Source organism: Pleurodeles waltl, chromosome 7, assembly GCF_031143425.1.
Source record: "Pleurodeles waltl isolate 20211129_DDA chromosome 7, aPleWal1.hap1.20221129, whole genome shotgun sequence".
Taxonomy (NCBI): domain Eukaryota; kingdom Metazoa; phylum Chordata; class Amphibia; order Caudata; family Salamandridae; genus Pleurodeles; species Pleurodeles waltl.
This window is the reverse complement of record NC_090446.1, coordinates 1,150,812,082-1,150,827,279: the sequence shown is the minus strand read 5'-3', so window position 1 is coordinate 1,150,827,279 and position 15,198 is coordinate 1,150,812,082.

Sequence of the window (15,198 nt, the reverse complement as noted above, 5' to 3'; positions counted from 1 at the left end):
TCCTGCGGAATAGCAGCATCCCGTATGTGATGGGTCAACTCCAGAGACACCGTGTGTGGCTATTAGGGGACTCTGGTTACCCCAACCTGTCCTGGCTATTGACCCCAGTGAGGAATACCAGGACCAGGGCAGAGGAACGCTACAATGAGGCCCATGGGAGGACTAGGAGGGTGATCGAATGCACCATCATGCCTCCTGAAGGCCAGGTTCACGTGCTTCCATATGACAGGTGGTTCCCTATTCTACTCACTGAGGAAGGTGTGCCAGATCATCATCGGCTGCTCGATGCTTCACAATCTTGCTTTGCGACGCCAGGTGCCTTTTCTGCAGGAGGATGGTCCAGATGACGGTGTTGTGGCATCTGTGGAGCCTGTGGAGCCTGTGGACAGTGATGAAGAGGAAGCTGAGGAAGAAGACCTAGACAACAGGGAGTCAGTCATACAGCAATATTTCCAGTGACACACAGGTGAGAAATTTCTTTTTACTATTACATTCACTTTCACACTTCTACCTCTATCCTGTCTGTCAATTAGTAGCAGTATTTGTTAACTGAGTTGTACATTTCCATTACGGTTTCACAGGTGTGGTTACCAACGTGTGTCATCTGCTTGCATCCTTCATGGACATGTGATGTGTGACATAGGTATGTTGGCATTACATTAGAAAACGCATTTTGTCACTGTCATTGCTAATACATATTTTCAAAATCACAGACTGACTCCAGATTGCTTTGTGGTTCAAGGGTGTTTACTGAAGTGCTAATTATTGGAGGGGGTGGCAAAATGGTGAGGGGTGATGGTGGAGGAATGTCCATGGCAGAGTCCAGTCTATCAGTCTCACAGGTGCACTGCCCATATGGGCATGGGAAGTGGAGCTGGGGCAGTTCCAATGTGGACAGGGTAACAAAGTGGGACAGTGGGAGGACAATCAGGGTGGTCTCATTTCCTGGCGGGGGTCTTGCCATCTTGCTCTGTCCTGTTCGTGGATCTCAGGGACCGCTTGCGGGGTGGTTCTCCGTCTGTAGGGGGTGGGGTGCTGGTGTGGTGGTCCTGTGGCGGGGCGTCCTGTCCACTAGCGCCGGCGGAGGTGGTGGGCAGTTCATCGTCCAGGCTAGTGTCAGGGGCCCCTTGGAGTGCCACGGTGTCCCTCATGGTCTTTTGTATGTCCTTCAGCACCCCTACGATGGTGCCCAGGGCAGAGCTGATGGTTCTGAGCTCCTCCCTGAACTCAAATACTGTTTGTCCTGCAGGCGCTGGGTCTCCTGAAACTTGGCCAGGACCGTAGCCATCGGCTCCAGGGAGTGGTGGTAGGCTCCCATGATGGAGGAGAGGGCCTCGTGGAGGGTGGGTTCCCTTGGCCTGTCCGCCCCCTGTCGCACAGCTGCCCTCCCAGTTCCCCTGCGTACCTGTGCCTCCGTCCCCTGGCCCGTATGCCCACTACCACTGCCCCCAGGTCCCTGTTGTTGTTGGGGTGGTGGGTTACCCTGGGTTCTCTGTAGTGGTGGACACACCGCTGATTGACGTGATCTGGGTACGGAGGTATGGGCCCGCTGGGTGGGTGCTGTGCTGGTGTTACCAGAGGGTGGAAGGTCAGTGTTGGGCTCTGCCTGTGCAAGGGGAACCGACTGTCCCGAGGCCCACGATGGTCCGGGCTGGTCATCTTGATCCAGTTGGCCAGAGCTGCTGTCTTCACTGTGGGCCTCTTCTGTGGGTGGAGTGGAGATGTCTGGACCCTCCTGTGTGGTGACGTTACGTAGTGGTCCTGCAGGGGTATAAGAGCATGATTATTGCATGTGTGGGTGTCATGGTGTGCAATGGGTGGGTGTGCGTGTACCCCAGTGCAAGCATTCCTGTGTGGGGGCTTGTATGGTGATGGTTGGGGGAATGTTATGGGTATGTGCAGTGAGCATGCTTTAGTGATGGGTGTCCATGCTTAGTTGTGTCATGCAGGGCTTGGTGTTGGGATGTGTGGTTTATGTTATTAGTACATTAGTGAGGAGTTGTAGTGATAGGGGAGGGGGTGAGGGTGGGGGTGTGTGATAGCATGCAGGTAGGGTGGGGGATATGATAGTTAAGATTTGACTTACCAGTGCCCATTCCTCCACCGACTCCTCCGAGGCCCTCTGGATGCATGATGGTCAAGACCTGCTCCTCCCATGTTGTTAGTTGTGGGGGAGGAGGTGGGGGTCTGCCGCCAGTCCGCTGAATCGCGATGTTGTGCCTGGAGACCACTGAACGCACCCTCCCCCGTAGGTCGTTCCACCTCTTCCGGATGTCCTCCCGATTTCTTGGATGCTGTCCCACAGCGTTGACCCTGTCGACGATTCTCCGCCATAGCTCCATCTTCCTGGCTATGGAGGTGTGCTGCACCTGTGCGCCAAATAGCTGTGGCTCTACCCGTAGGATTTCCTCCACCATGACCCTGAGCTCCTCCTCGGAAAACCTGGGGTGTCTTTGGCGTGACATGGGGTGGTGTAGGTGATGTATGGGGTGGTGTATGTGTTGATGAGTGTGGTGATGTGTGGTGGTGTGGGGTGTTTTGAACGTGGATGTTGTATGAGTGATGGTGTTGTGTGCCTCTGTGTGGTGGGGTTGTCTTTTGCTGTAGTGTCTCTCTGGCCTTCGTCTCTAATTTTTTGTCGTAGGGGTTTGTAGGTGATGTGGATGTATGTTTTATATTGTAATGGGTGTGTGGGAGTGGTGTTTGTATGTGTATCAGGTGTGTGTATTTGGGATTGTCCAATGTGGCGGTGTTTTGGAGATGTGTGTGGATTTTGAGCGCAGCGGTCTGTACCGCCAATGGAATACCGCGGTTAAAAGACCACCGCGTGGATTCGTGGGTCGTAATAGCATGGGCGTGTTTCTGTTGGCGTGACGTTGGAGGTTTTGTTTTCGCCAGTTTATCACTGACCTTTGGTGTGGCGGACTTGTGTGGGTGTCTGAATTTCGGCGGATTCCGAGATGTGGGTCATAATAGCTGTGGCGGAATTCTGCAGCTGCGGCGGTGTATTGGCGGTCTTCTGCACGGCGGTAAGCGCCTTTTACCGCCAATGTTGTAATGACCCCCCATGTTTCTTGTCATAGTACTCTTTATTCACTCTCTGCACTCTCGAGAAGTTCCCCTTGACAACTGAAGGTAACCGTTTGCTTTTTAGTTTCATATTTATAAGCACAGAGTTCTCCTTAGTAAAAGGTTATCTACCTCTCAAGATTCTGAAAGAACTGGAACCAGTCAAGGTAGGAGGTATTCTATATGCCCAAATAACACTTCCCAACTCCTTTTCCCAATCCAGGCCAGCATTAATAGTAGCCTACACACCACCCATAATCAATCTATTAAACCTTTCCACTGCACCGTTTCCAGCAGGATGATAAACCGGAGCGTGGTTCCAATTCATACTATTTCTGGATAAACAATTCTCCAACTTATCAGCAGTAAATTGAGGACCATTGTCACTCAGTAGGATTGGAGAATCCCGTCCCTCATGAAATCCTCTCAATAAAGGAGACCATCATGGTCGAGTCCACCTTATTACAAATTTCAAACTCTGGCCATTTAGAATACAAGTCCAACAAGTCTAGCATTAGCCCAAGAACATCAATACCCAAGGATTCTCTTGACACCTTGCACTCCCTAGTGAAGGTCAGAAAACTTAAAGTGATTTATCTGAATTAGCACAATACTCACGTGCTCTTACAAACTTTTCCAAGTCAGCATCAACTCCTGGCCACCAATACGAGATCTCCACTCTTCTTTTAAATATGACTATTTGAAAATGTTCTGCGTGTGTGATTCTCAGAATCCTCTCTCTAAGGCTTTTAGGGACACTACCCTGTCACCTCTCAAAATGAACCCTTCATCACTTAAAGATAACTAATGCTTGAGTTCCCAAAACTTCCTGTATTCTCTGGAAAACCTGTTCGTGCAAGTCCAAACCACAAGGGAAGTGGCCTGTCACTACTTTTAAAGCGTCATCATCATCATATCCAGATTCCAGTCACTGCCTACAATTGCATCACTGTTCTAGTTGACCACCACAATACTATACTCATCCCATTCACTTCTGCAAAGTTCACGCTATGGTAAGGGACATCTGCTTAAACAATCCACCCCTTTCATCATACGCATAATAAAGACATCTTAAAGTCATCCTGACAATACAAAGTGTTGCCTTAGCCACACCACCAGTTGTTAAAACTTTCACAAGAGGCCTATGATCAGTGCACAGTGGAACCTTGAACCCCATAAGTACTGCCTAAATTTCTTCTCCGCCCATACAGCTGCCAACATTCCCTTCTCAATCACTGAAAATGTCAGGCGACAAGGAACGAGAAGCATACGCCACAGCACACTTGAAAATTTCTGTAGAAATCTGTGTTAATACAGCACCTAACTCTTTGCCACTGGCATCAGTGGTCAAAACACTAGGAGCAGTGGAATGACATCTGTGCAAAGGAACAGCACTGCAAATGTCCTGTATAATGGTTTGAAAATCCTTATGCAGCTCTTCACTCAATCCAAACTCTTGACGCTCCTTCAATAATTGCCTCAATCCATATGTTTTTATGGCAAAAATTCTTCACAAATTTAGAATCAAATTCCGACAATCCTAGGGAAGTTCTGATTTCCTCTTTGCAAATAGGTGCTGGTGAATAACTATTAGATTCAATAATATCTCTTTTAGGAGAAATACCCTCTCTACTTACTTTATGTCCAAAATAAGTCACCGACCTAATCGCAAACTTGCCCTTCCTTAGTTCATCAGTCAACCCTTTGGGAGGTAGTGTTTCTAACACCACCTTTAGCCTGCGCTCATGTTCTTGTTTGTCCCTACCCATAAGAACAACACTGCTGCCACCAGCCTAAATGGCACGCACACAAACCAGTAACACCCAAAAGGCGTAATGAATAAAGTCAAGCTTCTGCTAGAATGGTGAAGCAGAAACTGATGAAAAGCAGACGTAAGGTCAATTGTAGAAACCACTCAACACCCTTACTTTTTGCCAGGGGGTCTTGATCTTGGGAAGTGGGAACTTACCCACCACAATATTTTTATTAAGATCCCTTAGATCAATGCACAACCCTATCTGCCCATTGGATTACTGGGCTACAACCAACGGTGTCAGCATTCAGCACTATCCACCGGTTCAAAAAATCCACTACTCTCCAACTTATCCAACTCCTATATCACATCCTCTCTCACACTCAGGGGTATATTTCTCACTTTATAACACACTGGTTTCACCCCACCCTTCAACACAAGCCTGTGCGAAAATCCACACAACTTTCCTATAGTGCCTGAGAACACTGCAGGGAACTGTTTTTTGCAACTCTTTCATGTGTACCACAAGCTCCCCCAACATAAACCTGATCCTTGCTGATGGGATCCACTATGATGCCTGAAGCCCCTTGATCCTTCCAACCTACCTAGAACATAAGGACCTTTTTCAGCCACATGCAATTTTCCTTGAGATTTACTGAACCTAAATTAAAATGTTACAGTTCTATACCCAACAATGGAAATTCTTTCTCCTGTGTAAGTAACTGGATATACATCATTAGGAGCTTACTCATTAGCCAGGACTCTTGAAAACTTATCATCCCACAATGCGCGTCAATGGCTGCACAGACAGCTGGTTGGTAGTAACAGTCTAAATCCTTTAATACATTCTTAAACACATCTGTATCTACATCCGCTCTTAGTTTCATTTCCTTCTGACTATAAACACGTAAACCTTCAGGACCAAAACTATGTGTATAGGATTTTTTTCCTTCCTCGTGGGGTTAAACTCCTCCTCACCTTTCTCTTCTATAGCTGAAATTTAGTTGAGAAAATAATCGCTCCAGTCTGGCCATTTAATTTGGAGTTTACCAGGCCTAGGAAGAAATGGTAACAGTGGAGCAAGAGAACAAATTTGGGCACACACAGCGGTGTAGTGCAACCGGAGAGTTCAAGCACAAAGGAGCAATAAAAACATCTAACTATATGCTCAGAGGTATGCATGTCACCAGGGTACATGTGTAATGTCAGTAGAGGGTAATTATTGTACATTTAACAACACAGCTTGACAGTGTAATTTGACTAGGTGTGCATGTCACTCCTACACACACAATAACCTCAGACATGAAAAGGATCCCAAAGTATCTATCAATCACTCAATCAGGACTTGTGAAACACCTGACAGGATACCTAGGCGCAGAGTGCACATCAATGTAATGTAAAATGGTGTGCATAGCACAGTAAAATATGAAAGTACCTTGAGAAGTTAGATCTTCCCCAGAACATATCACAATGAAGGTGTGCACATCACCACTAGACATGCCAACATGGTACTGCTCTACATGACAAACATCTGCAACAGTAATTCAGTGGTGTTTGGAGCTTTGGCCAATCCAAGACAGCTACGACACCTGCTGCACAGCTTCAGGCAGCATAGCATACAAGTAGGCATATGGCGCAATGTCACTACACAAGTGAAGATACCCCTGGTCCAATCCAAGATGGCTGTGGCATCTGTCGCATAGCCCACAGGAAGCATAGCATACAAGGAGGTACACGGTCACTGTGCACACACAGGTTTCTCAAGAACATGCTCGAAGATGCACGAAGATCAGCTCACAGTCACCCCACAAAACAAGTCACATTCACACCTGAACTCACCTAGGCCTCCCGTAGGTTAATGTGGAGCTCACTAAGGAAGTACAAGTCACTGAACTTCCTCCAAAGAAATCCCTGTTCTTTTCTTTTTCATAAATAGCAGTGTCTAACTTGCTGTCTCTCATCACCAGAGCGAACGCCCAAAGCTGATCCTCTAGTGTACACTGGGGAATAGGTAAGTTCTTTGTCGCCAAATTTGTAGAGATACAGGACTGGTCAAGGTTGTATAGATGTTTATTATGAAAGTAGGCAGGATATGTTCCACAACCTTCAAGTTCCACTTCCGACCGTCCTCCCAGCAACGATCCATGTATTCTAGAATCTTCCATACCACAGCAAACAGCTAACCTGATGCCACAGTCACGCCTTTGGGACCTACTGGCTTTACTGACTGTACAGCATGGCAAAAGAGAGATTAAAAAAGGTAGCCAGATCATTTTATAGGTGCACGCCCACACATGTGCTTTTTTTTTTAGTTACAGTTCCAATTTGGATAGCTAAAGGAAAGGAAAAAATTTGCAAAAGCATTTTTTTTAAAAAGCTGATAAGGAAAGGAAAAAGGTCGGTGGAAGCAGAGGCAACACGGAGGGTGTGGTGAAAGGAAGCAACAAACAGGGGTTCCATCAAATCAATGGCTTCCGGCACGTGCTTGGTGCCATTGACTGCACACATGTACGGATTGTGCCACATGCTGCAACGGAGCATCTATACCACAACAGGAAGCACACACACTCCATCAATGTGCAGGCCATTGTGGATCACCGTGGACTGATCACCAACATTGTGGTAAAGTATCCTGGGAGTGTACATGATTCATTCATATTCCAACACAGCACCATCAATCAGCACTTCCAGGATGGGCGATGTGACAATGGCCTACTTGTTGGTAAGTACGGACACCTAGTTATATACACACAGCACAGCAACCCTGTAGGACGCACAACACATACACCACAACATTGAAACTTGGCCAGGAAAACACTGAGGTTGTGACATTGGTAGTCATGTTTGATATCCTGAACCAATGGGATACACACCTATGGACAAATGACAAATGCAAATAACAACAGAAACCACTCCAGAGCCACAAGGGACCAATTTAAAACCATACAGTGACAATGACATGGCCTTAACTGGCAGTACATCTTGGAAGATGAATCTTCCAATATCACATCAATAACACTCAATCACACACCCTTCCAAGCTATACGTACTGTGTAAGGGGTGTATGGTGTGTAATGTGTCTTGCTCCAGGTCAAACACCATGAGACACATAGCATGATGACGCTGACTCTAATGAAGGTGACATGGAATCATAGAGGCAGTACCAACATTTCACATCACTCCTGGGGTGACATTGCCCGCTAGCAATAAGGAAGTGGACTGTGCTTTGAAAACTTGTGGATGTGACACTAATGCAAAGTGCACACTGCTACACATACGGTTTGAGACAATTTCCCAATTACATAACAGATGTACAGGCACATGGACCTTCTGACACTAAAACCTTCACCCCCACAACCAAGTTAGCCAGCTTACCTGGAGCTAATTCAGTAGTGTAGGTACATGTTTGCACATGAGGCACCTCAGTGAGGGCACAAAAATAGGTTTGCAAGAACTTGTCACACGTGGGATAGTTGTGCATTGTCAATTGTGAACACTTCAGTGCTGCCAACTCCTGGAGATGTGTAGTACATTGTCACCTAGCCAAATCATAGGGCCTCACTGTTGCATTGCACATTCAATTACATATGTCGAATTTGATGGGATGTTCAGCCCATATCATGCAACCGTGTTACCACCACAGTGGAATCGATTGTGTGTGTGGAAGTATCATGTCATCTCCAGTGAATGCACATGGACACTTCTTTCACCTGGCATAATGCATTGGAGATACACACTGAACTGCAGGTTTAGAAATATACCACTGATATCAGGTCAATCAGCCAAACACCAGTTTTGATAGTAAAACAACCCAATGCAGAAAGAACATCTTAGAAGCCTAGGATCGCGCACTATACCACAAACACAAAGATGTCACAGACAACGCAAGATAACAACTGCCCTGCAAAGTAATCATCAAGGTGCAACCCACAACCAAATATTTACCCTCATTTTCTCTTTCAGCTGATCAGGGTTACGGGATCCAGCCATGGATCATGACACCATTTGCCAACCCAAGCACAGCAGCAGAGCGTGCCTATAATGAGGCACATCATACGACACGCACCATAGTTGAGAGGACCTTTGGCCTCCTGAAGTCCAGATTCAGGTGCCTGGACATCACCGAAGGCAGCCTCCCATATTCACATGAAATGGTCTGCAAGATCATTTTGACCTGTGCCATCCTGCACAACATTTGTGTAAGGAGGAACATTCAACTCTATGAACCAGACCCACAAATGCCTGAAGAGGAGGAAGAGGAGGTTGCTGTTCGTGGAAATGTGGGGGAACATCCAAACACTGCTGCAGGATTGCGTCACAGACAACACATCGTACAAAACGTCTTCTAACTATAGTCACCATCACCACTTTGTTGTCATATGTCATTAAACACCTACCTTCATCACTCAATCATGCTCTGGGTAATTTTTTATGCATCACATGATCCCTAGGAATCATAATCCGAGTTTATCCTCATGGAGCATTGCAGAAATACAGATTAGGATACTGAAAAGCCACATCACAATTGATAGGTATGAATGTACAGCCAACATCACACACAGTGTAAATGACATATATCCTGTCTACTTCACATGTGAAGGGCAATATCAGAGGACCACAGCTATGAGACACATCCATGTTGCCAACATGGTCCATTGGAGCACATGACACACAACTAAGACACCATCAATCATAAGGAAAAAAAGTGTCTCATACATGAGGCAGTGTATGTGCTATTGCATTGGTAACAGTAATGTATGACTAGACCCTTGACAGCAGTAAGTGTGACATCAGCTATCTCTGCAAGGAGCATGTGTGACAAGAAGTCCATTTAAGCTGAAAATGGATAGCACGAGTGCAACAGGTATGCCAAGCGTTGCTCACAAAACATGCCCTGCGCAGTCCATCCCAGGTAATAAGTCCTGCCACTGCCATGTTTTAAGTCTCACCCCACCCTTCTCTAGGAGGCCCTGTAAATGGACTATCTGTACCCTGAGATTCTTCAGCTACACACACCAAGACTCCCATTCTGACTCCTGTGTGCTTCCCACTTCAGGATGGCATGACATAGTCATAGTTCATCAGTCTGCACGGACTTCAGGTCAAATAATGCACTGCCTGATAGTCGGTAAGACCTGTAATCAGCTGTCCATTGCTTCCTATGTGAAAGGACCACTTGGCCCTTATAACTTGATTCTCAAATCCAGGACTTGGGAGAGACTGAAGCTGCACACTTCTGTGAGCACTACCATGCAGGCTAGCCATTTGTATCTGCCCTGCCCTTGCTGCTTTCCTGGAACTGTTTTGAAGCTTCCATTTTCTGAATCTCCTTGTTGTGCATTGGCGTACGAATTGCTTCTGTACCAGAGCCCTTGGGGGATTGTGTAACGTTGCAAACCACAGCACAAACTGTTTTTAGTTCCCACAGCGTTGTTCCTGCTTGTCCAAGTCTGCTCACTGTGTATTTGCCTTGTTCATGTTTGTTCCTGACAGAGCCTGAATCCTGTTAGCCAGACTGGTTACAGTCTTTGCATTAAACATAGAGGTTCCCTGTGGCTACATTTGTCTCATAGTTGCTTTCCATGCCCTCTCTTGCCTCATGGGTTATAGTGTGTGGTAGGTCTACAATGAATCCTCAAATAGATAGTATATTTTAATCATATTACTCATCATAATCAGTTCAGGGACATGTATTCAAATGTCCTAATCCAGCCCCCATCCCTTGTCTGGTATTGCCTGTAATTATTTTTGCCAAACATTGACAGTGTGCTATGGCTGTATGCATGTATTCGGTACAGTGCCTCCAGCACAACAAACAAGGCTTGCCAATGTGTATGTGAGGACAAAACATGTTTGTGCCCTGACGGTCCACACACAGAATCACTTCTGCCGCCACCTTTTGATGGTGCTTGTGTGATGATTAGCTGTGAGATTAATTAGCACAGAGGCACTGATGTTCCCTGTTACAGTGGGAATTTTCAAGACCACCCTGTGTACACATGTTGGGATGAAAGCTGCCTGTTACCTATTACTCATCCATTAATTTATTGAGCACATCAAGGTTGCCCTGTCGTCAGTCTTATGAAAGTTCTGCAGAGCCATAGCTGGACTATCACCATATCTGTTGTTAGTTGGTCTTTGGCCTTAGGTCAAATCTGCTGTGAAGGATACTCTGTTAATTGAGGGAATGGCTCCACAGACTCATGACTAGACCTGCACGTAACTATGACAACATGGAAGCCAATACTGACACAGGGTACACATGGCCACACACTTGAACTGGACACCTTTGTGCAATGAGCCACTGGAAATATGTGAACACATGCAGCATGGTCTGCTGGTCCTCCACAGCCACAGGAGAAACATGGGTCATTAACATAAGTGAAACTGTGGTGTATCAAAACATTTTTGGATTGGATTAGAGACTCTGGGGGTTATTCTAACTTTGGAGGAGTGTTAATCCGTCCCAAAAGTGACGGTAAAGTGACGGATATACCACCAGCCGTATTACGAGTTCCATAGGATATAATGGACTCGTAATACGGCTGGTGGTAAATCCGTCACTTTTCCGTCACTTTTGGGACGGATTAACACCTCCTCCAAAGTTAGAATAACCCCCTCTGTGTCACAAACACTGTACCTAGCTAGCATGTTCAAATGCTTGACTTGTGGGTAGTATACACACAAGTGACCAAGAAGTGGTATCCAACATTTCATTTTATGTGATGGCTTAAATTTCTGACATTGCCATTATCAACCCTCCTCTATCAATCCTGTGTATAGTTTGTCATGGGAGATGTTTTGTCCCCAAAGTCAGGGAAGTTCACACAGCATAAGACGCAACAGATATAACAAACACATATCATGACTGATGTACCTCAATGAATGGCATCTGATGGTCATCCACAATTATAACACATTCATACAAGCACATTATGCAAAACACTTCTTGTGACGTTCACACAGAGGCACAACAACAATTGAAAGAGCCAATTCACAGACATAAACACACAGGTCATGAGTGAATTTTTTAAGTTGTGTAGCCTTGCTATCCTCTATTGATGGAACACCTGCTCAAACTAGGACATACCAATTTCATTCTAAAAGTTTGTGTTGCTGTTGCGTCAGTAAAGAGAGCTAATCCGGCACAACAACATGAGTATTATGGTCCGCAGTTGTGTGGTCTGCCACATGTGCCCAAACACTAGAACACACACAGCAGGTCATAACATCCGATCTTTGAATAGTTATAGCCTTCATGTATGTTAAAAAATAGAAAAATGACACAAACACAGTTATAGACAGATTTTTTGATGCAAATGCGTCAAAAAGACGCATATGCGTTAAAAAATGATGCTCACATCCATAATACATCAATTGGTCCCTAGAGTTAATTCCAACACTGCACCCCATGAAATCGGTTATCCATGAAAAATAATATTGATCCTTGAATGCGGGGGAATTTTTAAGCATATGCATAAAACAATATTGACGCAAAGGCCATAAGCCTCATAAAATTGTATGCATTATAATAAAAACACACTGCATTTGAGACAGAAAGTGATGTAATAGGATATCTTATTTACAGAAATGGTACAGTGGGTGTACTTTCACTTTCACTTTGCAGTCTGTGATTCTTCTAGACTGTGTGGCTGTGTATATAGTTGTGTCTGTCAATATTGTGCCTTTGTCTCCTGTGTGCTATTTCCATTGTCATCTGTTGTTTTTGTAAGTGTCTGTGTAAATCAGTGTTAGTGTGTTTTTGTCATTTTGTGAGATTAGATTTGTCTTTTTACTGTTGGGAGTGTGTTAGTGGTATTGTTAGTTGGGGTACTGTTGGGCTCTTTGTGGGTTATTTTACTTTCCTTTCCATACCTCATTTCCCTGTATTTCCCTCTTTACCCTTTCCTATCCTTATTATTTTTGATATGTTGGGAAGGCCACGTCTGGGGAGAATGGGTGAGGAGGAGCTGGGGGCTTTTATATGGCTGGTGTGCCACTTCCTCCCTCCGATATTGGAGGCGGGTGGCAGGGTGATAAAGGGGTATCACACCGAGGCTAGGAGGATCAGGTGGGCAAAGGTGCTGTTCCACCTAAAAAGACTGTTCAACAGCCAGCGCAATGACCATCAACTGAAACATTGCTGGGCTGACCTGGTGGCCCGAGAGCAAGACCTGCTGGACCATCTGGGTGTGGTGATTGGTGGCCCTGTTGGTGAGTACAATTTAGACTAATGTGTACAGTTGAATGCTCTGTAGTGACAGTAGCAGATTTTGTGACATGCTGCATGCAATGTTTGTGGACTTGTGGAATGCAAGTTGAACAAACTGTGGCCCTGATGTATACTATTTTTGCTACGCATTACCGTCATTTGTTGACGCAAAAGCTGCAGAAACGTACAAAAGACAACTTTATCTTGTTAATTAGTGCTGCTTTGACGTCAATAGATAATGGTAATGCGGCACAAACAAAAGTATTATTCAGGGCCTGTGAGTGTACCAGGAATGCGATGTATTTCACATGCTAATGCAAGTAACCAAATTAGTCCCCAAATTTTTTAATACATGTCTGCACAGTATTCATGGTCATACGTACAAAGAATCTTCCTAACCTCTGGTAATATCTTAGGCTGATATTTCAACTTGGTTTGTGCTGCATTGAAATTAATTATGGATGCCAATGTAATGCACACTTGATAATATCTACATTTTTTGTGCTTCTTTCCATAGCTGTAGCGTAAACAAATGAAGCAAATGCTACACATATAAAATAATATCATCTGGCCCTAAGTTAAATGTTTCTGTGTGTTTACGTCTGGACAGATAATCTTTCACATGGCCAAACTTAATTGTGCCCGGATTCTACCAGATTGCACTAGCAGTACGCAGGTTCCTCTTGTGGCTTTTCAGAGTAGGCGTAGAAATCCTATCATTGAGTAGCATGGCCCAACAACATTTTTGCCTTGGGCACAGTTGCTGGTACAGAGCTGGTGCATTTGCCATCTGTGTCATTTTATAGCCAAACAATTTTCTAAAGTTAATGGGTCCTCATGAGATCCCTGAACTTTGTGAATGCATGGTCAGAAATTATTCATTTGCATGATGTTGTGCAAGGGACGACTGACTGCTTCCATCATACATTTAAAGTGTCAAAATAGATTGCTAGTTTACGTTTGGTACACCCTTGCTGATCTAGTGCAGCATTTGTACAATTGTTAACTTCTCAGTATGAAGGCACAGACAGAGTGGTATGCTAAGATCAGCATGCCAGCATTCCTGTGAGTGCCGCCATTCCCAAGGTGCTTACAAATAGAGACCTACCTCATCAAGAATGCAGAAGTAGGACATTTGCTAAACCACGTTTCAATTAGCGGACAGTGTCAGTTCAGTTGTATAACCTCAGATCACCCAACATGGCAAATGTAAGCTAATGAATGTGGCAAACTGTGATCTACAATACCTGATATAGGTACACAGGGCCCAGAGGAACACATTTAAAGTGCAATGACTATACCTGTGCCCATGCATTCTGTCACGGATGATCAAATTAGACACTGTCAGCATATATTTTTTGGTTGTTTTGATTCAGGTAAATGGCCAATCCATGTATAGCGTAAGATTGTCATCAAGTAACACACATGATCCTTGCTATCATGGTGTCATAGGGGGAATATACTGCTCTGGGTACACTGCCAATGTGACATGTATACCTACATACAACACAGGCACACATATAATGGACCATTGAAAGCACACTAATTCCTGAACAAAACTCAACCCACATGAGCATAACACAGCAACTCATTGTCCCTTGATGCACAAGCCACAATACCTGAGTCACTGGTATTGCAGTGCACCAGGAATGTGGCTTTGCACGTCTCTCATAATAACAAATGATGAAATGGAGTACCCTCTAGGAATAATTCAGCACAAGATTGAGTAATCATGTTTGGCACCACATGATTGTTAGGGCCAGTGTTAGGGCCAGTGCATGTGTGCATATGTGTGTCTATCACTCACTGGAGTGACAGTGTCAATGCATGTTTGCAGTAGTATGTCTGTTGGGGTGTCTACATGCCTGATGTGCTGCTCTATCATATGAAATGTCACACACAGTAATTTGTTGATCCAAGTTTTGTACAGGGAGCAGACATTGAGCACATTTGACCCTTCCATGTTGTACAGGTGGATCCGCCCCATATACAATTGGTGAAGTGGCTCGATTTGCGGACCCAAACGTATCCAGTAAGTGTTGATGTTTGTCCTGTGTTGTGTTTGCAGCTGTTGTGTGATTGACTCCTGTGTGTTGGACTCATTGCAAGGTATGATCTGCAGGCACATGATCTGATATGTGACTTGAAGGGAGGTTGACATTTT